The following is a 24,590-nucleotide window of genomic DNA, read 5'->3' on the forward strand; positions in this document are numbered from 1 at the left end:
CACACCCTTTAGACAAGAACTACAAAAGTGGATCCCGTAGAGTACTACGGATGCGTAGGGGTGCTAATACCTTCCCTTCGCATAACCGACTCCCGAACCCAAGATTTGGTTGCGAGACCTTGTCTTTTCCTTCCTCTTTTCAGGTTTACTTCGAGCGTTTCCTTTCCCTCCTTTGGGATAAATAACGCACGGTGGCGACTCTTCTGTCATTTTCTTTCGCCGGTTGTTTTTTCGCACACTGTATTTTTCAGGTTGCGACACACTTTTACTATGAACAACCAAAGATTGAAGATCAATATAAAAGGTGAGGTACTAGTAGATAAGGAGTCTCTGATACTCATAAATCCTTAGACAAAAATTCAAGCTAATGACTTTAAAGAAGTTTTTGATAGGAGATAACCCATCATAATTTTTTATTTTTAGTCGCAATTTCAGTTTCATATTTTTCATTTAATAGTATTTTATTTTTTAGTATGTTGCCAGATGAAGAGTTGTGAGAAAAGGAGAAAAAGAACAAAAGGAAAAAAAAGAGCATGCAGAAATTGGAGAAAAGATGAGTTAGCTATTGGAATTCTCGCGATCGCGATGGTTCTATCATGGGCGGGTTACTGCTATATCGTGATCGTGATGAATCTCATTGTTGTCACGATGAAGACGTTGCAAAGAGACGTTAGGTTTTTTCACCGTTGGACATGAGTGTTATGAGTTGATGACTAAACTACCAAGTGTACTAGTGTGTATCGAAGTAATAAAATAACATTCGTCTCCACTAGGATTACGAATTTTAAACAAGGTGAACAATGTTCGAGTTAAACGTAACAAAAATAGGGTTTTGGAAATTGGTTGTTTGCAAGAAAATAATACAAATTTACTTTGGTAGAGATACAATAATGAATGTGATTAGGTCTTTTCGTTAGAATCTCCTATTCCTATTTTATTGATGAAATGCACATTAACAGACATGCAAAGACGTGAGAGTTCTACGATGTATTAACCATACCAATACACTCAATTCATTGGCGGGAAGCTCACTAATCTAAACGTCAATTCCTCAATCCTTCGGGACAATTGTAACGTCAAACTAGGCATTAGAGCGCGTTAATCTCTAAGTCACAATTCCTAATTAGACCATTCCTTGTTACTTAGAGAATTCAACAATTATCATAGTTCTGATAAGCAGACTTACAGTTAATGTGTAATTACTTACCTAGATCAAATTGTATGTTGTAACATACGATAGGCAATGAACAAAAGCGACAATTGAATAAAAACAATACGTTAAAGCAATGACATTAATATCATCCACTCATATGTCCGAATAGAATAAAAATAGGTTCGTCATACAAAAAGATCTAACCTAGGGTAAATCTAGATATTCATAGTGTAAATAACATATACCCTAAGTGTAGATTCAGACTACATAAAAAATCACTAAATAAAATTGCTCTCTAATGGCCTCCAAAAGCACCAAAAATTTCCCTAGACATCACTTTTATATCATTGAAATCGAACCCCCAAATCTCCTATTTTTTCTCCTTAAAAAGCTACAAAACCATGTCAGACTCGCACTGTATTACGACTGCAATGCAAAGTAACGCGGTCATGATATGACGTCATTGTAACCCCTTTGGAAGCGTCGTGACAGCGTAAGTTCCAGAGGTAAAAAGTGTAACACCCCAAATAAAGTAAAAGAATTATTTAATTAAGTTGATAATATTATTTTATTAATTTAATTAAATAAATTGGATTATTATTATTATTATTATTATTATTATTATTTGGAATAATAATAATTGGAAAATATATAAGTTGGGATAAGAGAAAAAGTTTCTCATTTGGAACAGAAGAGTTTTACGTGGAAGTTGAGAAGCTGCAGAGAAGGGAGAAGCTGTAGAGCAAAGGCTGAAGAGCGGAAAAGCGGAAGCGTTGAGTTGCCGAATTATCTCAGGTAAGGGGTCTGAACCTTATTAAATGATAATATGCGAGCATTTCAGGATTTATGTAGGATCGTTGATGGTTTTGGGGATTTAGGAAGATTGGGAAAGTTGGGGTTTACCGTCGTTTAGTACTATGATGAATAAGTCGAATTAAGCTGAAATTGAATCCGTAGTTGTGTGAGTCGCGTTTTCCCGAACGCGTAGCCTTTTACGGAAGTTGAATCGGAGGTCCGGAAGTCCTCCGACGGAGGAAAATGCGGAGAACTCTGCATTCTGCCTTGTGTTAGCGCAGGAACTGCTGTTTTGTCTGCGTTAACCGGTTAACCCAGGGCGTTAACCGGTTAACACTGTTATGTATTGTGAAAATGTTGCGTTTTGCCTGCGTTAACCGGTTAACCTATAGCGTTAACCGGTTAACACTGTTGCGTTTTGCCTGGGGAGGTATTGTTGTCCTGCGTTAACCGGTTAACGCATGGTGTTAACCGGTTAACACTGTTCCAGTATTGAAAAATGACTAATTTTTATGTTGAAATTGTGATTTGGCCTATTGTGGTTGATTGGGATGAATCCATGTGTTAAGATGTAATGTTGTTGTTGTTTTGTTGAGTTGTATGTCATGCTATTAATGATAAAGATAACATGATCATGTGATGTTGTTGTTGCGATGTTGATTATGATGCATGTTTGGTGTGCATGCATTCATGAAAGGCCGATGCCTAGTGATGAACGGACATGAGTTCCAATGATGTTGTTGACTCCGGGCTTGTTGGGAGGCTTGGTTCCTTATGGGGGACCCGGATTCTATGGTGATGAATCTGGGAGTGGTGATCCTGTAGTGGTCACAAAATGGGTATACCGAGTCGTGTTGAGTCATGCATGGGTGTGTGCATTGCATTTGATGCGTTGTTTTGTTGATGTTCATAAGTATGTTGATTATGATGATTATGATGAGCTGCGTTGGCATGTGTGAAATATATAATTATGTTTATATTCCTGTCGTTATATTATTATTTAATAATGTAATTCTCACCCCTTCTGCATGTGTTTATGTTCATCTATGATGAGCAATGTGCAGATACAGCGGAGTAGCTATTGTTGAGGTTTGAAGAATAAGTGTAGGGTTATTCTACGGAGTCGAGTCAAATGCTCTGGTCATGTGACACCGGGGTTATGGGATTCGATAGATAATTACATTTTATTTATGTTGTTTATGATGAATAATTGTTGAGATGTTTTGTGGAGATCATGTTGACACATTATTATAATAATTATGTTGTTGTCCGCTGCGAAGTTTTAAATCAAATAAATAATATATGTTATGTTGTGATGCGAGAAATAACATGTTGTATGAAATGTAAACTCTTCTACATGTTGTACTCTGATAATATATATAAATATGTCGTTTGGGTAGAAGGGTGTTACATTAGTGGTATCAGAGCATGGTCAGTCCAGTCGAGTCATAATGTGATGTTTTCCCTGTTGGTCGATTAGTGGAAATGACACTGTCGATATTTAACGGTTGTGGTTGTGTTGTGCAGAGTATGGCTGGGGAAAATGACCGTGCGATTGCTGAGGCTTTGGCTGCTATGGCGCAGGCTATGCAGGCGCAGCAGAATCCGCCGGTCGACGAGTTTAAGAATTTGGGAAGGTTTCTGAAGAATAACCCTCCTACATTCAAAGGGCGCTATGATCCGGATGGTGCTCAGATTTGGCTGAAGGAGATTGAGAAGATTTTCCGGGTGATGACGTGTACTGAAGCACAGAAGGTGCAGTTTGGTACGCATATGTTATCTGAAGAGGCTGAAAACTGGTGGGATAACACTCGCCAGAGAATTGAAGTACCAGGTGCTGAGATGACTTGGGAAAGGTTCAAGACGGCCTTTCTGGAGAAATATTTTCCTGCTGATGTGCGCTGTAAGAAGGAGATGGAATTTCTAGAACTGAAGCAGGGTAACATGTCTGTTGCTGACTACGCTTCGAAGTTTGAAGAGCTGGTGCAGTATTGTCCTCACTATAATAATGCTGATGCTGAGGGATCCAAGTGTGTCAAGTTTGAGAACGGGTTGCGTCCCGAGATCAAACAAGGCATTGGTTACCAGGAGATTCGTAGGTTTCCTACATTGGTTAATAAGTGCAGGATATTTGAGGAAGATAGCAAGGCTAGGACTGCTCATTACAAAAGTCTTAGTGAGAAGAAGAATAAGGATCGTGGTAGTCCTTATGCATCTCCGAATGGTAAAGGTAAGCAGAAAGTGGTAGATGAGAAGAAGCCAAGTGGGGGAGGATCTTCCATAGCTGGTAAATGTTTCAAGTGTGGCGAGCCAGGCCACCGTGCTGATAGCTGTACCAAGAAAGTGCTGAGATGTTTCCGATGCGGTCAGACTGGTCATAGAGTTACGGAATGTAAGGATGCTGGTCCGACATGTTTTAATTGTGGCGAGAAAGGTCATATCAGTTCGCAGTGCTCGAAACCGAAGAAGGCGGCTACTGCAGCTCATACTACTGGTAGGGTGTTTGCTCTGAGTGGGACTGAAGCTCCTAAAGAAGATAATCTGATTAAAGGTACTTGCTTGATTAATAATGTTGAATTGCTCGCTATTGTTGACACTGGTGCTACTCATTCGTTTATTTCATATGAGTGTGCAACTAGGATTGGTGTGATTATGTCGTCCCTAGGCGGAAGTATGGTGATAGATACTCCTGCTAATGGTTCTGTGAAAACTTCGGTTGTCTGTCGAGGTTGTCAATTGACGATCTTCGAGAGAGAGTTCGTGGTGGATTTGGTGTGCTTACCCTTGCACCAAATTGATATTATTCTGGGAATGAATTGGCTAGAATTCTATGGCGTGTTTATCAACTGCTATAGGAAGACGGTACGGTTTTCTGAAGTTGGTGAGAATGATGAGGCAAGATTTCTATCTGCTAGGCAGGTGGGGGATTTTGTGAAAGAGGAAGCTCAGATATTCGCTTTATTTGCGTCTCTGCAAGCGGATAAGAAAGTGGTGAGTGTAGATTTGCCTGTTGTCTGTGAATTTCAGGATGTGTTTCCGGAGGATGTAAGCGATTTACCTCCTGAACATGAAGTCGAATTTGCCATTGACTTAGTACCAGGTACGAGTCCAGTGTCGATGTCTCCGTATAGAATGTCGGCAACTGAATTGGTTGAATTGAAGAAGCAACTTGAAGAATTGCTTGAGAAGAAGTTTGTGCGTCCAAGTGTTTCTCCTTGGGGTGCACCAGTATTGTTAGTGAAGAAGAAAGAAGGCACGATGAGGTTGTGTGTCGATTATCGGCAGTTGAATAAGGTGACTATCAAGAATCGGTATCCATTGCCGAGGATTGATGATTTGATGGACCAGTTGATTGGAGCTCATGTTTTCAGTAAGATTGATTTGCGGTCGGGTTATCATCAGATCCGAGTGAAGTCAGATGATATTGCGAAGACTGCTTTCCGTATGAGGTATGGTCATTATGAGTACACTGTGATGCCGTTCGGTGTGTCTAATGCTCCATGTGTGTTTATGGAATATATGAATCGTATATTTCATCCGTACCTTGATAATTTTGTTGTGGTGTTCATAGATGATATATTGATATTGTAACACCCTTCTAAATACCCCAAATTATTTAATTAAAATAGCAACATATCAATCAGAGTAATTATGCCCCGAAGGGTGTCACACAATAATTTCACACCAATCATCAAAATATCCTGTCATGCTCATTTATTTAATTCAAATTATAAAGTATCTGCATAATACGCAGCGGATATAATCAATTCGATTATTCCAATCATGTAACATATTACATGCAAAATAGTTCACAACCAATCAATAAAATATTCAAACATCCCCTCCCGATGTTACATCTACCAGAGCATGACCACTAAGGACGACACTAGACTCCAAGCACTAGCTCCTACTCAACTCACTGCTCGTTACCTGAAAAATAGGTGTAAGGGTGAGTTCCTCAATCAATATAATAAGCATTATACAACATTATGTAATGTTAAGTAAATAGCGCATTAAATCACCCTAACCAGACTACACACTCAATAACGGCAGTGTCAATTCAAACATCATACTCAACAATAACATATAACATATGTATAATCTCCAACCATACTCAACATCAACAACACACACACACACACACATATAATACTGGAATACATCCAATCATATTATATGCCATACATTCATTATGCAATGAGACTCCACATATGCGGTACCGACTATTCTTGAACATACAGTTCAAGCTCACCGATCCCTCCAGATACGGCTACTGAGCCCACTAGTCCCACTCATTGAGATCTAATGACTCACTCACTAATTCCTCACTATGGGAATTAGCTACAGCCCCAAAGGCTAGACTATGCACACTACTCATCTAGTATGCAAACATCAACAACAATTCCACAAGGATTCCCTCACTAATTCCTCACCATGGGAATTAGCTACAGCCCCACAGGCTATGCCATGCATGCTAATCATCTAGCACTGCAACAACAACAACAACTCAAGAATAGACAACATGCTCACACTATAAGTCACACAACAGTCTATTCACAATGCATACATAACTGATACATTCACAGTATAATGCACACCATCACATATCAACAACACATTTATCACGAAAGCATATCATATCATGCCATACAATCAATCATAGTATTAGCACACCTTACTAATACCTATGCCACTCAAAACAACGGGAAATGATCCCTATTACATCAGTCCTCAGCTAAGTCACATCACTCAGCCTAAACAGCCACAAACTGCACCACCACAGCACAGAATTCACCATCCAATATCAACTTCTGCACAGCACAGTTCGCGCCGCGCAGCAGGTTTCGCGCCGCGAACGGTGCATTACAGAACCCCTCTGGATTTGCCAGTTCGCGCCGCGAACGGGGCTTCGCGCCGCGAATCGCGCGCGAACAGAACCCTCTGCTACAGAAACCAGATTTCAGATCTACAATGGTTTTTCCCTATTACGAAACCTATCCGGTCCAACCTTCCACAGTCCAATTTACATCAAATAATCGTCCATATTCTCAACACAATTCCTATCTTATTCGATTACACAAAACCTAACACTTTTACATCAAATTCCTACGAATCCCTCTCAATTCTACTCCAATTTCGTTCATCAATTATTTTCACAAGTTCATCATAATCATCCAATTCAGAGGTAAATCAAGGTCTATCACTACCCATGACATATTATCATATAATACCCGTTAATCAACGATAAACCCCCCTTACCTGAGTTAATCCGGCAAATTCTGCACCTTCAAGCTTTTCCTCTTCTCTTGCTCTGCCGTTTGCCCTTTCTCTCTTTCAGCCGCTTCTCCTTTCCTTTTCACGTGAAAAACCCTTTTTCCAAAATTGGGACTTTTTTTAACTTCCAACTTATATATTCCAATAAATAATTATTCCAATAATTATTATTCCAAAATAATAATAATCCAAAATTCCAATTATTCAATTAAATTAATAAATAAAATATTAATTTAAATCAAATAATTATCTTATTTTAATTGGGGTGTTACAGATATATTCTAAGACGGAAGAAGAGCATGCAGGACATCTGAGAATTGTTTTGCAGGTGTTAAGAGAAAAGAAATTATATGCAAAGTTATCTAAATGTGAGTTCTGGTTGAAGGAAGTGAGTTTCCTTGGCCATGTGATTTCGAGTGGTGGGATTTCTGTTGACCCGGCTAAAGTTGATGCTGTATTACAGTGGGAGACTCCGAAGTCTGCTACTGAGATACGCAGTTTTCTGGGGTTAGCTGGTTATTATCGCAGATTTATTGAGGGCTTCTCTAAGTTGGCATTGCCGTTGACGCAGTTGACTAAGAAGGGTCAAGTGTATGTGTGGGATGCAGCTTGTGAAGCGAGTTTTAGTGAGTTGAAGAGGCGGTTGACCAGTGCTCCAGTGTTGATCTTGCCTAATCCTAGTGAGTCCTTCGTTGTTTATTGTGATGCTTCTTTAATGGGTCTTGGTGGTGTTTTGATGCAAAATGGTAAAGTTGTAGCTTATGCTTCTAGACAGTTGAGAGTTCATGAGAGGAATTATCCTACGCATGATCTAGAACTTGCAGCTGTTGTATTTGTGTTGAAAATGTGGAGGCATTATCTGTATGGTTCCAGATTCGAAGTGTTCAGTGATCACAAGAGTCTGAAGTATCTGTTTGATCAGAAAGAGTTAAATATGAGGCAGAGAAGATGGTTAGAATTACTGAAGGATTTTGACTTTGAACTGAGTTATCATCCCGGTAAGGCTAATGTAGTTGCAGATGCGCTGAGTAGAAAGTCTCTACATATGTCTATGATGATGGTTCGAGAACTTGAGTTAATTGAACAGTTCCGTGATATGAGTTTGGGTTGTGAAGTTTCCGCTGATAGTGTAAAGTTGGGTATGCTGAAGTTGACTAGTGGAATTCTGGAAGATATTCGGAATGGTCAGCAAGTCGATGTCGCTCTAGTTGATCATATTACTATGGTTAACCAGGGTAATGGTGGTAATTTTGAGATTGATGAGAATGGCATCCTGCGATTTAAAGGTAGAGTTTGTGTTCCTGAGGTGTCTGAATTGAGAAGGAATATTCTTGAAGAGGGCCATAGGAGTGGATTGAGTATCCATCCAGGTGCAACAAAAATGTATCAAGATTTGAAGAAGTTGTTTTGGTGGGCTGGTATGAAAAGAGATGTTGCTAAGTTTGTGTATGCCTGTTTGACTTGTCAGAAGTCAAAGACTGAACATCAGAGACCGGCAGGTATGATGCAACCTTTGAAGATTCCTGAATGGAAGTGGGATAGCATTTCCATGGATTTTGTGACGGGATTGCCGAGGACGGTGAAAGGTAATGATTCAATTTGGGTGATTGTGGATCGATTGACTAAGTCGGCGCATTTCTTGCCGATGAAGATTAATCACTCTTTAGAGAAGTTGGCAGAGTTGTATATTGAGGAGATAGTGAGGCTGCATGGTATTCCATCCAGTATTGTGTCTGATAGAGATCCCAGATTTACTTCTAGATTTTGGGAAAGTTTGCAGAAAGCGTTGGGGACTAAGTTGAGGTTGAGTTCAGCTTATCATCCTCAGACGGATGGTCAGACTGAAAGAACTATCCAATCCTTGGAGGATTTGTTGAGAGCTTGTGTATTGGAGCAGAGTGGTTCTTGGGATAATTATTTGCCGTTAGTGGAGTTTACTTATAATAATAGTTTTCATGCTAGTATCGGTATGGCTCCATATGAAGCATTGTATGGTAGGAGGTGTAGAACTCCATTGTGTTGGTATGAGTCAGGTGAGAGTGTTGTACTCGGACCTGAGATTGTGCAGCAGACGACTGAAAGGGTTAAGATGATTCAGGAGAAAATGAAGATTTCTCAGAGTCGTCAGAAGAGTTATCATGATAATAGGAGAAAGGCGCTTGAGTTCCAAGAGGGAGATCATGTGTTCTTGAGAGTTACTCCGACGACAGGTGTGGGAAGAGCTTTAAAGTCTAAAAAGCTTACTCCGAGGTTTGTGGGTCCGTATCAGATTTTGAAGAGAGTTGGGGAAGTGGCGTATCGGATAGCTTTACCGCCGTCGCTTTCTAATCTGCATGATGTGTTTCATGTATCTCAGTTGAGAACATATATTGCGGATCCTTCGCATGTTGTTCAGTTGGACGATATCCAGGTGAGGGATAATTTGACCGTTGAGGTGTTGCCAATTCGGATAGATGGCCGAGAAGAGAAGACCCTGAGAGGTAAGAAGATTGCTCTGGTGAAAGTTGTTTGGGGAGGTCCAGCTGGTGAGAGCTTGACTTGGGAGCGTGAAGATCAGATGAAGGAGTCGTATCCGGCTCTATTTGCTTGAGGTATGTTTTCGAGGACGAAAACTTCTAAAGTGGGGGAGAGTTGTAACACCCCAAATAAAGTAAAAGAATTATTTAATTAAGTTGATAATATTATTTTATAATTTAATTAAATAAATTGGATTATTATTATTATTTATTATTATTATTATTATTTGGAATAATAATAATTGGAAAATATATAAGTTGGGATAAGAGAAAAAGTTTCTCATTTGGAACAGAAGAGTTTTACGTGGAAGTTGAGAAGCTGCAGAGAAGGGAGAAGCTGTAGAGCAAAGGCTGAAGAGCGGAAAAGCGGAAGCGTTGAGTTGCCGAATTATCTCAGGTAAGGGGTCTGAACCTTATTAAATGATAATATGCGAGCATTTCAGGATTTATGTAGGATCGTTGATGGTTTTGGGGATTTAGGAAGATTGGGAAAGTTGGGGTTTACCGTTGTTTAGTACTATGATGAATAAGTCGAATTAAGCTGAAATTGAATCCGTAGTTGTGTGAGTCGCGTTTTCCCGAACGCGTAGCCTTTTACGGAAGTTGAATCGGAGGTCCGGAAGTCCTCCGACGGAGGAAAATGCGGAGAACTCTGCATTCTGCCTTGTGTTAGCGCAGGAACTGCTGTTTTGTCTGCGTTAACCGGTTAACCCAGGGCGTTAACCGTTAACACTGTTATGTATTGTGAAAATGTTGCGTTTTGCCTGCGTTAACCGGTTAACCTATAGCGTTACCGGTTAACACTGTTGCGTTTTGCCTGGGGAGGTATTGTTGTCCTGCGTTAACCGGTTAACGCATGGTGTTAACCGGTTAACACTGTTCCAGTATTGAAAAATGACTAATTTTTATGTTGAAATTGTGATTTGGCCTATTGTGGTTGATTGGGATGAATCCATGTGTTAAGATGTAATGTTGTTGTTGTTTTGTTGAGTTGTATGTCATGCTATTAATGATAAAGATAACATGATCATGTGATGTTGTTGTTGCGATGTTGATTATGATGCATGTTTGGTGTGCATGCATTCATGAAAGGCCGATGCCTAGTGATGAACGGACATGAGTTCCAATGATGTTGTTGACTCCGGGCTTGTTGGGAGGCTTGGTTCCTTATGGGGGACCCGGATTCTATGGTGATGAATCTGGGAGTGGTGATCCTGTAGTGGTCACAAAATGGGTATACCGAGTCGTGTTGAGTCATGCATGGGTGTGTGCATTGCATTTGATGCGTTGTTTTGTTGATGTTCATAAGTATGTTGATTATGATGATTATGATGAGCTGCGTTGGCATGTGTGAAATATATAATTATGTTTATATTCCTGTCGTTATATTATTATTTAATAATGTAATTCTCACCCCTTCTGCATGTGTTTATGTTCATCTATGATGAGCAATGTGCAGATACAGCGGAGTAGCTATTGTTGAGGTTTGAAGAATAAGTGTAGGGTTATTCTACGGAGTCGAGTCAAATGCTCTGGTCATGTGACACCGGGGTTATGGGATTCGATAGATAATTACATTTTATTTATGTTGTTTATGATGAATAATTGTTGAGATGTTTTGTGGAGATCATGTTGACACATTATTATAATAATTATGTTGTTGTCCGCTGCGAAGTTTTAAATCAAATAAATAATATATGTTATGTTGTGATGCGAGAAATAACATGTTGTATGAAATGTAAACTCTTCTACATGTTGTACTCTGATAATATATATAAATATGTCGTTTGGGTAGAAGGGTGTTACAAAAAGCACTTGTTAGCTCCCTTTTCTCCAAAAATCACACTAAATCCCAATTTTCCATTCTTGGTCACTTAACTTCCATCTTCCACCTTTTTGCTTCTATCTCGGTCGATTTTTATCCGATTTGGACGATTTTTCTTGCTAAATTACATATAATGATACCATGTCATCACAACCCCAAACTTGTTCTGTTGTTTGTCCTTAAGTAACCTATTTGCACACTGAACATCTCATCATAAATAAATTGAAAAACCTTACCAATGCATATCACTTACTTTTATTGATCAATTTGTCGGTTCCCTGCTTCGATCCAATGAACTCATATCAGTTCTTCTAGCATAAGTACCTAACATATATCTTTACTCACTATAATGCACTCGATACCCATAGTGTTCATTTAATCAACATACAAAATAAAATTCAATGAATTTATAAAGTGCCTGTTGAATTAGTCAGGTCATGTTGAAACACACACATTTGAGGACTTTTTAAGGTTGTGATGTGGCTTCTGTTAGGGTAGGATAATTTGGGATAATAGGCTTAAACCTTGAAGTTAGGTACCTATTTGTATATATGTTATCTTATTCCTTCCATATCACTTTATTCTTGAATATCGAATATTCGAGATTTTTCTTTTTGTTGGTCATAATTATTTTTTTAAATCTCTTTCTCTTTTTTTTGAAGACATCATTTTTTACAACTTATTTTAATATTTCTTATTCTTTATTTTTCATTTATTTGACCAAGTTCTCTAGTACCTCCAACCCCAAACTTAAATCTTGCTAACTTCCAAGAGCAACCCCAAACTTTTTTATTAGCATATTATAGAAAAGAAATCTATCTACCTAACTCCAAAGAGGGTGAAAAGATTTTATCTTTCGAGTCAATGGCTAAATAATGGCTAAGTCATCGAAAGAAAATGCTAAGGCTCAAAGTTGATTAAAAATGGGATTCAATATCATACAACATGGTGGTTTACATAGGCCACATAATTTTTACAAATAAATGCCTCAATGTATGTTTATCAGATCAACCAACTAAATAGACTTAATGCAAATTCTAGATACTACAATCACACATATACTACCAAATAAGAAATAAGTAAACAATGGAAAATTTAGGCTCAAATCTTACTGACTTAGATTTCTGGAGATAGAGTACAAAGTGTTGGTTTCCCTTTTCTTCATCAATCTTCAATCAGCGAGGGAACCTCAGTCTCAATCCCTTGTGCTCTTTTTTTTCTTTGTGACCTTTTTCCTATTCACTAGTAAAGTAGCAACTTAAACTAGAAAATAAAATAGTAGTAGATACGTTCATTAATATTAAAGAACAAAACAATAAAAAATTTAGGAGGAGAGTTTTTTTAGCTATCTCCCCCACTTCCTAGGTACTAGTACAAAAAGGAATGTAAAAGAAAATAACAACTAAAACTGCTAAATCACAAGTTATCAGAGTTGCAGAAGTAACGAAGTCTAGCCATCTCATTTTGAAACTGTTGATTCTGCCTTCTCCAGGTAGTCCTCATCTCATCCCTCTGGTTGACTAAGGTTTGATCTTGCTTATACAAGTAGGTTTCCATGGTAGGTGAAAAATGAGTTTTGTCAACCTGGGGTTGAGTGGGTTATTATGGGGGGGTGAACCTTTAAGGCTTCTAACTATGAAGATGTGCCCGATACTGAAATCATAGGTATCTTTTATTGTCCAAACTTTAGAATCCACTTCCAACAAATCTGAATTCATTTTGAAGCGCTGTATGACCCTTATGTTTATCCTAAACCATGAACCCATAAATGTTAGGCTGTTAATTTATGAAAATAACAAATACATGGCTGACACACCACAACAAGCTTGTGGGCATTTTTTTATTATTAATAAATTATGTCGATTATGTGGAGTTCAAATTCACCATGATGACGAGAAAATCAACCCGATATTAACAATCAACCAAAGTGTCGTGAGAAGGATCCCAACACATCATATTCATAAAGGTGAACAAGAAGAAGCAGAAAATGAATAGCAATACCAATAATACAATCCAGAGATCTAACAACCGAAAGGAATTTCTCAACAATATTAGAAAGTACTTGATCGTTTGCAAAGGTTAGAAGAGCATGCACTTGGTATAGAAAATTGGGACACTGGAATTTCACCTAACTTCTATGCCAAACAACCAAGATTTGGACCGAGTTTTTAGGATTTTTATCAAGAGCACCGAGACCATATGCTAGTTCAGAACTTAAGAGAGAGTTTTTCAACTGCATAAGAAATGAAGACATACTTTAGAGAGAAAAACCAAGCTTTAGAGCACCGAAGATCTCAAATGAGGACTACGTGGACCAACAAAACCAACAATTCTGGAATGCCATGGATGATGTGCACTACTACTTCAACCCTGACAACATATGAATTAGAAGTTTCAGATTTTTAGATTTTTAGATTTTGTTTTATTTCCCTTATTGTACTTTGATCCAATCAAGAGTATTAGTTAGGTTCTTAGAATAATCTTCCCATTTTGTATTACTTCTCTATGTTTTAATTTATGAACAAGTTTGTTGTTGTTCTTTCTTTCATATATGATTTGCTACCTTACCAGTGACATTACAAAAAAATGTCACCAGGAAAGAATGAGCAAAAAAAGTTGACCAACATAGAAGTTCCCATTACATATTGACATTTGATAAAAAAATGGAAAGACAACTATCTTGCACTCAATCTTCAGATACCTCATCTAGTAAGGTTTGAGAAAAAATTTCCACTATTTACTTTTACTTCTTATGGAAGTATCTATACAATTGTTATTTTCTATAATTTGCTTTGTTTGTGCCTAGTCTATTGGTCTGATAAATACACACTAGGGCACTTGTTTGTGGAAACTCCGAGCCTTTTAAAACTATCATGATTTAAATGTTTATATTTTTTTCTTACCCAATTTGAGTCGGAACCCTTTCTTTCGGTGACATAGCCTGCTATATATCCATTTGAATTGAAAGACTTAATGTTTCCACTCTCTTTGGAGTTAGGTAAAAAGTTTAGTTTCCTTATCTTTTACAAAAGAATTAGTTTTTGGGGTTGCTCTTCGAAGTTAGCATCGTTTAAGTTTGGGATTGGGGTACTAGAGAAAATAATGGTCAAAATAAAGAAAAAGAAAAGAGAAATAAAGAAAATAAGAAGTTAAAATGAATTCTTAAAAAAATTGGGTGAAAAGAAAAGAAAGATGAATAAGACCAACAAAATGCATTCTCTAGTACTGATTGACTAGGCAAAAGTTTGATATGGAAAGAACCAGGTAACATAAAGAAAATTAGGTACCTAACTCCAAAGATTTAAGTTTACTATCCCAAAATATCCTACCCTGACATAAGCCACATTACGACCTTAAAAAGACCTCAAAAGTGTGTCTTAAAATATGACTTTGATTGACTTTGTTGGAATTTTGCAAACTTATGGTTAAATGCTTTTGTGCATTGATTGTGTGGTTAACTTGTCGATTGAGTGAACAAAGGTGAGATGAAAGACATGTTGAGTACTTGTGATGTTAAAAGAACTTTTCAATTTTTTTGGATTGAAGCGGGAAACATACGTGTTAATCAGAAAGGATAGAAAGGTGATGTTCATTGCTAAGTATAAGCATTTTATTTTTGATGAAATTTTCAGTTTACAGATAAGTTACTTATGGACAAGCAACATAGTAAGCTTGGGGTTGTGATGACACTCAGTCATTACGTAATATTTGCGAGTATTTTTCACCAATTCGGTGGAATTTTATGCGAAAGCCAAACTAAAATGATGAAGAAGTGAGCAAAATTGAAAAAGGTGAAGAAAGTTGGGACTTAGAAAAAATAAGAGAAAAAAAGAAAAAAAAATAAGTTTTTGCCACTAAATTTTTTACAACCGCGATGCTTTCATTGTGGACGAATGATATAGTATCATGATCACGATAGTACCCAATGTAACGTCCTTATTTCATTTTAATATTTTAATTAAATAATAGGATATTTGTTTGTTGCGTGGTATGATTTATTTTGATCAATTGTGTTATTTTGAATGATTTTGGTGTTATAATGGTATTTTGATAATTTAATAATTACCGAAACAGTTGAGTTAAGAGCATAGAGTTTAAAAATTATAACTTATTTGAGTATTAGGGATAATTTGTTAATTTAAAGATATTTAATAGTAATGAAATAGTTAGAGTTTTTGGGATTTAATTATATATTTTAATTAAATAATTATTTAATTGGATTATTTTAAAATAATTATTTATTTGAGATGATTTTTAATAACAAAAAGAAACTGATTTTTTTAACATTGGAAACTTTGACGGTAATATTGGGGTGTGAGAGTAAGTAGGAGGTGAAGTATCCAAATGAGATTTGAGACTATAAATTCTAAAGTGAGTGTGATAGCTAGGTCAGAACAGGAAAAATCTTAAAATTGGTGAAGCGGCGCATCTGAGAGACGAAAGTTGAACTTTGGGAAGGGAGCTGTAAGAGCAACAAGGTTTTGTGAAAAAGCTTCGATTAAGGTAATTGTTGGGGGGGATTGCTTATTGTAAGGTGACTTTTAGGAAGCAGGGTGATGAGGGTCCCCTTACCCTCTCATCAGCGCCAATGTATTTTGGTATGTTAGCCATGTTTTCTTTACGGATCATGTTTTTGCTATGTTTATGTATCTATGTATTTTGCCGAAATGGGGTTTGCTTAACCCCTTTGGTTATCGATCTATAGTGTTGTCTCTGAAGTGTTAACAATATTGAAGTTGTTATAATATATATATATATATATATATATAGTTGAGTTATTATTGGCATTGATCGTTGGTACGACCTGTGACCAAATGAGATTAGTCTCATTTGGTCATTGTTTGTTGATCGATAAGTTTATCGATGAAAAATTTGTGTGACCAAATGAGATTTGGGAAAAATACCTTTTGGTCACCGTACGATAAAATTGGTGATTGTAGTACTGTAACTTGTTAATTATAGAAAAATGTTCATTTTCTGAAAAATACCAAATTTGGCTGTAAAGAATCACTTTTCTGTAAATAAATAACTTTTTCCATAAGAAATCACTATTTTTGTAAAAATCATATTTTTTATTAGAAATTTATTTTTCTCATACAGAATTGCATGGTGGAATCGAAAATTCGAAAAAATTATGGAAATTGAAAAGTCTGAACATCGCAGAAATTGAAAAGTCAGAAAATGGCAGAAATCGAGAAATTGCAAAAATCAGCGACAATCAAAGGTTGGCCGGTGGCAGGAGAACGTCTGGCGATTGACAACCGTTCAGGCGACCTGGGAAATTTTGGGCGTTTTTCGATAGTTTTGTCATTTTTCGAGTTCTAAGGTCTTTTCTTTGACATTTGTGTAATACCGAAGATGAATTATATTATTTTGGGTTTACGTTATTTTTTTGAATAAAATAAAAATAATTATAGTTTTCATTTAAAATATAACAGAAAGAGAAGAATGGGTGACATTTTGAAGTAATGGAATTGAATGGTCATATATGGTTTGTACTCGGAACCTAGTTTTAGTTAATAATTGGTTAAATAACCTTGGGTAAATTATATTTGTTTGAGCGAGCTATATTGTTTGACTACTAGCACTTTCATGCATGCATATACATTAAAGTTAGGTGGGGCCTCGCTCCATTTGGTGGCCTCTGAATCATTTGGTGGGGTCGTTGGTCTAGTTGAGAAACTAGAGGCGGGTTTCATATCTATTTGGCGGGGATCGTAGATTTAGGTGAGGGACTGGAGACCGTGGAAGAAATCAGTAACATACCTCTAATATCCATAAAAACTTGGTACCACATCATATATGTGATGGAGTTGGTGCATTATACCATTGCATATGTTGAGAATGGTATATGTGTTTATATTGGTGAATGTATTTGTGTATTAATCTTACTTTTGTATTCGTTTATCATCTTGTTGCTAAATTTCACCGTTATTACTTGTAAGTGTATTCTCACCCCTGACTTATTTGGTTGGATTAGCTTTGTGCATTGTTGTACATGTAATCAACATGGGTGATAAATGTGATGTTTGTGAGATAGATTCAACGTTCTCTTAGCATTTATTATTTTTCCTTATTTAGTCGAACAAATGATCTGGTTTGTAACATCGGGGTTTTGGGCATTTGTATTTTATGTTTTGAGATGTAACTCTCTTGTATGGAGTTTTTCAGAATTGTTTTTATTTAGACTTATGACATGTTTTCATTTATCTTCTGATCTGAATTATTGAATTGCATGTTTATGTATGAGAGTTTTTGGTGAAGTAACATCCTATGTATGGGTTTTATCATAAAAATAAAGTCTGGGGTTTAGGGTGCTACATAGTGGTATCAAAGCAGGTCAGTCAGTCTGGCCGGGTTTTTGTGATTTAATTATTCCTAGTGTACGACATGTGTGTGAACACAGTCGATACAATGTTTATTCTAACAGTTGTTTGTTAATATACAAAAGAATGGTTGGAAGAAATGATTGTGCTATTGTTGATGCCTTGACAGCCTTTCCTCAAGTGTTGCAAGCTCAGCAAAATCCATAGGTTGAAGATGTTGGATCCCGTGGACTGGAAACGCTTCTGAGGAACAAGCCACCAACCTTCTAGGGAAGGCATGATCTAGAAGGTGCATAAGTTTGGTTACAGAAGATCGAGAAAATCTTCCGAGTGATGGCATGTGCATATGCTCAGAAGATTCTTTGTTGTGCTTATATGTTGTTCGAAGAAGCATAATATTGGTGGGAAAATGTTGTTTTTAGAGGAGCATCATTGGAAAAATATTTCCCGGATGATGTTCATGGAAAGAAAGAGGTGGGACTCCTTGAACTTAAGTAAGGAAATATGATTGTAGAAGACTATGCTGTAAAGTTTAAGGAATTGTTTAGGTTATGCCCTCACTGTAATGGGGCAAAGGCTGAAATGTCTAAGTGTATAAAGTTTGAGAATGAACTGCGCATAGAGATTAAGCAATTCAATAGGTATCAGGAAATTCGTCAGTTCTCCGTGTTAGTTAACAAGTGTCATATCTATGATGAAGACATTCGTGCTAGATCCTCCCATTACAAGAGTGCTATTGACAAGATAAATGGTAATCAAATTCACGGGAAGCCTTATGTTATTTCTAATGGTAAAGGTAAACAAAGTTTCCATCAGAAGAATAATGGTGGGAAGAGTCAAAGTGAAGGAGGTGCTTCTAATCCGATAAAGTGCTTCAAATGTGGTGTTCTTCGCCATCACATTTCATAGTGTATTACGGTGACATGTTACAAATGTGGGAAAGCTGAGCATAAGGCTAATGAGTGTATGAGTGATGTAGTGATTTGCTATAACTATGGAGAGATTGGTCACATCAGTACCAACTGCCAGAAACCTAAGAAGACGCAGAATGTCAAAGCTGGAGGAAACATTTTTACTCTCAGTGGTGCAGAGGCCTCGAAGTCCAATAACTTTATCTAAGGTACATGATTTATTAACGGTATTCCTTTGATTACTATTATTGATATGGGTGTTACTCATTCTTTTATATCTACTGATTGTGTGAAGAGATTAAATCTCATTGTGTTAGACAGTGTGGCAGGTGATCGAGAAGGGGTGAATAGATCACCACAGAGAAATCATGGATTTTAAAACTTTTAATTGATTTTTAAAGGCTAGTGGAAAAGCGCAGTCCCGAATTGACTTCCGTCTATTCTGAACCAAATACTAGAAAACCGGACATGCGATAAACCGATGGATAACAGTATGCCGATAACAAATAAACACACTTGGATAATCGTTTTAATGAAATTCACACCCAACACTATATTCCAATGAACAAAAACAAGAAGAACACTTTTATCAAACAGTTGGTGTGTAATGTTTAATGATCCTTATTGTCAATGGAGTTGTCAAATCAATTTTCTCGAATAAAAACACTAAAACTGTTTTTCAATTATGCAAAAATATTTTGCCAATGTAGGATCATTTAACAGAAAAGTTAACACCACAATTGAATGATAAACTTGCTGAAAAAGTAAAGAGATTAAGGATAGAAAATTATACAGAGAGTTTGGTAAGGAAGTTCCCCACCATCGTCCTCGCGTGTGGGTACGTCTCCCCTTAATTTCGAAATCGAAATTAAGATCTTATTTCCAATAATGTTGCAACTGTTTACAAGGTTACATCACAAATAACGAACACCAATCCCACCGATTATGTTGATTTTGTCTTAACCCCGCTTGATCCGATCCGATCAAGTCTTGAACCTCAAAATCAACGATCAATCCTCCGCTCCACTACTTGTTTGCGAAATCTCCCAGATTTCCAAACCCCTGCGCTACTGCTGAATTCGGTCCACTTGACTTTGATGAAAACCTCCAAGAAACGATCCTTTCTTGATGGAAAACCTTCCGGGTTTTTAGAGAAACCCCCTTTGTATCCCTTTAACCCAACTTCGATTACAAATCCTACAGCTGAACGTTATCTCAAAGATCTCTTGATGCAATGCACAATGATTATTATGTTTCAATGTGATTGTATGTGAAAAGATGATCGAGAAGATGATGAAGACAAAGTATCTTTCAGGTTTCTTTCTCACAAAAAAAATGCTCTCAAAATGTTTTCATGTGTTCTACAAAAAGAATAATGTTTTACTACTTATACCAGAAAATAGCAGAAAGTTTTAGTTGGATGAGTCGATACATGCGATGCATGAGCCGATACATGTGTAAAAATGGACTCATGAGTCGATACACGACCTAATGGGTCGTTACATTTGGTAATAAAAACATTTTCTAGAATGAATGTATCATGATGTATCGATACGTAGGGTATAGGTCGATCCATACTGGGATGAAAAACAATTTTTCACAATTTTAATATAGCATGAATCGATACATGAGTAAATGGGTCGATACATATTTGGTAGAAAACACCAAACATAAAGGTTGACAGGCCATGTATCGATACATAGGGTATGGGTCGATCCATACTGGGTTGAAAAACAATTTTTCACAATTTTAATACAGCATGAGTCGATACATGAGTAAATGGGTCGATACATGTTTGGCAGAAAACACCAAACAGAAAGGTTGAAAGGCCATGTATCGATACAACCATCAATGGGTCGATAAATGATGAAGGAAAATTGATTTTTGAGAAAAAAATTATACATGTATCGATACATCACCGTATGAGTCGATACATGCTGAACCAAAATTGAATTTTAGAAACAAAATTTAGACATGTATCGATACACCAACTCATGCGTTGATCTAAAACATCAAAATATGCAAAAATGATATTTTAATGATGCAAAAAATATTCTCAATTGTTATTTTAATGATATGCCATGCTAGAGATTTTTTTGAAATAATTTCCAACTACATTTCTATCACAAACTTTGACATCACTCAAAAACTCATAATATGGGATAACACTCACACATTGTGTCCCCTATGGGTGGAGGTATGATAATTGATACTATAACTAATGAGTTGGTGCTACTTATTCGGTTTGTTTGAATTTCCCTCTTACAGTATATGGTAGGGACTTTGGTATCGACTCGGTATGCTTATCATTGATTCAACTTTATGTTATTTTGGGGATGAATTGGCTAGAGTTCAACCGTATGTATATCAACTATTATTCCAAGGCAGTGTTATTTCCTGAGTTTGTGGAAGAGAAGGATCTTTTATACTTATCGACCATTCAGATGATAGAATTCTTGAAAGATGAAGCCCAAGTGTTTGCGATGTTTGCTTCTTTACAAATAGGGAGTAAGACATCAATGGTTGATCTACCTGTGGTGAAAGAATTTCCAGAAATATTTCCAAAAGATATTACTGATCTATCGCCAGAGAGAGAAGTTGAGCTTTCTATTGATTAAATGTCGGGCACCAGACCTGTATCAATGGCACCTTAAAGAATATCTCCAGCCGAATTGAATGAATTAAAGAAACAATTAGAAGACTTGATTGAGAAGAAATTTATTATACCAAGTGTATCTCCTTGAGGAGCTCCAATGTTACTAGTTTAGAAGAAGGACGACAATATGAGATTGTGCATCAACTATCGCCAACTGAACAAAGTCACTATTAAGAATAAATATCCTCTTCCCAGAATCGATGATCTTATGGACCAATTAGTTGGAGCTTGTGTTTTCAGCAAGATAGATTTGAGATCAAGCTGGTGAAAGATGAAGATATTTAGAAGACTGCTTTTAGAACTCGGTACGGTCACTATGAATACTTGGTGATGTCATTCGAAGTTTCTAATGCCACTGGTGTGTTTATGAATTATATGAACATAACCTTCCATCCTTACCTGGATAAGTTTGTTGTGGTTTTCATCGATGACATCTTAATATATTCCAAGTCAGAAGAGGATCATGTATAGCATCTTCGTATTATGCTTCAAGTTCTGAAAGAGAAAAAATTGTTTTCCAAGCTATCAAATGTGAATTATGGTTACATGAAGTTAGTTTCATGGGTTATGTGATTTACAGTGGTGGTATACTAATGGATCCTTCGAAAGTAGATGAAATATTACAGTGGGAATCTCCAAAGACAGTTATTGAGATCATAAGTTTGCTTGGACTAGCCAGTTACTACAAGAGATTCATCAAGGGTTTTCCAGTTTAGCCTTACCTTTGACCCGAAAGGGCCAAGCATTTGTGTGGAATATCCAGTGCAAAGAAAGTTTCAGAGAACTAAAGAAGAGGTTGACCACTGCACCAGTTTTAACCTTACCAGATGTGAAGGAACCATTTGTAGTATATTGTGACACATCCTAGATGGGTTTAGGCAGAGTACTTATGTAGAATGGAAAAGTTGTGGCTTATGCTTCCCGGTAGTTGAGAGTTGATGAGAAGAACTATCCCACACATGACTTAGAGTTGGCGGCAATGGTTTTTATACTGAAGATTTGGATACATTACTTGTATAGTTCCAGGTTCGAAGTATTCAGTGATCATAAAATCCTAAAATATCTTTTTTATTAGAAGGAGTTTAACATGAGGCAGAGGAGATGGTTAGAGTTATTGAAGGACTACGACTTTGGTATGAATTACCATCCTGGTAAAGACAATGTTGTAGTTGATGCTTTGAGTTGTAAATCATTGCACATGTCAACTATGATGGTGAGAGAACTAGACTTGTTCAAAAAAATTCAGAGATATGAGCTTAATATGCAAGGTGACTCCTAGTAGTGTGAGATTGGGTATGTTGAAGCTTACTAGTGGTTTCCTCGATGATGTTAGAGAAAGTCCGAAGGTCGACATAAACTTGGTTGATCGACTATCTCCGTTGGTCATGATGGAGATGAGGATTTTACACTTCACAAGAATTGTGTGTTGAAGTTTTGGAATAGAGTATGAGTGCCTCATGTGCCAGAACTGAAGCATATGATTCTTAAGGAAAGTCATAGAAGTAGCTTGAGTATTCATCCTGGGGCTACTAAGATGTACCAAGATCTAAAAAAGACGTTTTGGTGGCCGAGTATGAAGCGCGATATTTATCAGTTTGTTTATGCTTTCTTGACTTGTCAGAAGTCAAATATTGAGTATCAAAAGCCGTCTGGTATGATGCAACCGTTGGATATGCCTGAATGGAAGTGGGATAGTATCTCAATGGACTTTGTGATTGGGTTTCCGAATACTTCGAGAGGAAGTGATTCAATTTTGGTGGTTGTTGATAGGCTGATAAATCATATCATTTTATACCGATTAAGATCAGTTTTTCATTGTAGAGGTTGGATGAGATATACATTAGTACTATTATGAAGTTGCATGGTATTCTATCGAGTATAGTTTTCAACATAGATACAAGATTCACTTCCAGATTTTTGGAGAGCTTATAGGAAGCTCTGAGTACTAGGCTGAGGTATAGTTCTGCCTATCACCCACATACTGATGGTCAGACCAAGGGGATTATCCAGTCTCTGGAGGATTTATTGAGGTCTTGTATTCTGGAGCCGGGCAATGCTTGGGATAGTTACCTACCACTTATTGAGTTCACTTGCAATAACAACTATCATTCTAGTATTGGCTTGGCACCTTTTGAGGCTTTGTATGGTAGGAGGTGTAGGACCCCCTTATGCTGGTATGATTTTGGAGAGAGTGTTGTACTTGGACCTGAGATTGTGCAGCAAATGACTGAGAAAATTACAATGATCCAAGAAAAGATGAAGGCATCTCAGAGTAGGGAGAAGAGTTATCACGACAAAGCGAAGGAAGGATCTTGAGTTTCAAAAGGGTGATCATGTTTTTTTTAGAGTCACTTATGTGATCAGTGTTGGTAGTGCCCTAAGGTCTAAGAAGCTTACTCCTTACTTTATTGGACCATACCAGATTACTCAGAGGATTGAAGTTTTTGCCTACCGTGTGGCTTTACCCCAATCTCTCTCGAACTTACATGATGTTTTCCATGTGTCACAACTCTGGAAGTATGTTCATGATCCGTCCCACGTGATCCAAATGGATGATGTGCAAGTTCAGGATAATCTAACTATTGAGACATCACCTATTCAGATTGAGGATAGGGAAGCAAAGTAGCTATGTGGCAAAGAGATCATTCTTGTAAATGTTGTTTGGGGAGGGTCTGTTGGAGGTAGTATGACTTGGGAGCTGGAGAGTGTAATGAAGGAATCATACTTGGGGTTATTTTCGAGGATGAAAATCTTTTTAAGTGGGGGAGAGTTATAACACCCCTATTTTATTTTAATATTTTAATTAAATATTAAGATATTTGTTTGTTGCGTGTGGTATGCTTTATTTCGATTAATTGTGTTATTTTTAATAATTTGGGTGTTATATAGGTATTTTAGTAATTTAATAATTAAAAAAATAGTTGAGTTGAGACCGTAGAGTTTAAAAATTAGAATTTATTTGAATATTAGTGATAATTAGTTAATTTTAAGATGTTTAGTAATAATAGAAATAATTAGACTTTTTGGGATTTAATTATAGATTTTAATTAAAGAATTATTAATCAAAATATTTATTTAATTGAATTATTTTAAAATAATTATTTAATTGAGATGATTTTTAATAATAAAAAGAA

The 24,590-nt window shown here is 36.8% G+C and overlaps 1 long non-coding RNA gene across 1 annotated transcript; it reads left to right on the top strand.

Annotated features, from left to right (window-relative positions):
• The first annotated feature begins 15,877 nt into the window (after window positions 1–15,877).
• Window positions 15,878–16,950, top strand: LOC127092898 (uncharacterized). The gene is made up of 2 exons (XR_007792324.1): window positions 15,878–16,066; window positions 16,664–16,950. It is a non-coding gene; the product is annotated as an uncharacterized LOC127092898 (long non-coding RNA).
• Window positions 16,951–24,590: the final 7,640 nt, after the last annotated feature.

The sequence above is a fragment of the Lathyrus oleraceus genome, chromosome 6 (genome assembly GCF_024323335.1).
Source record: "Lathyrus oleraceus cultivar Zhongwan6 chromosome 6, CAAS_Psat_ZW6_1.0, whole genome shotgun sequence".
Classification (NCBI taxonomy): Eukaryota; Viridiplantae; Streptophyta; class Magnoliopsida; order Fabales; family Fabaceae; genus Lathyrus; species Lathyrus oleraceus.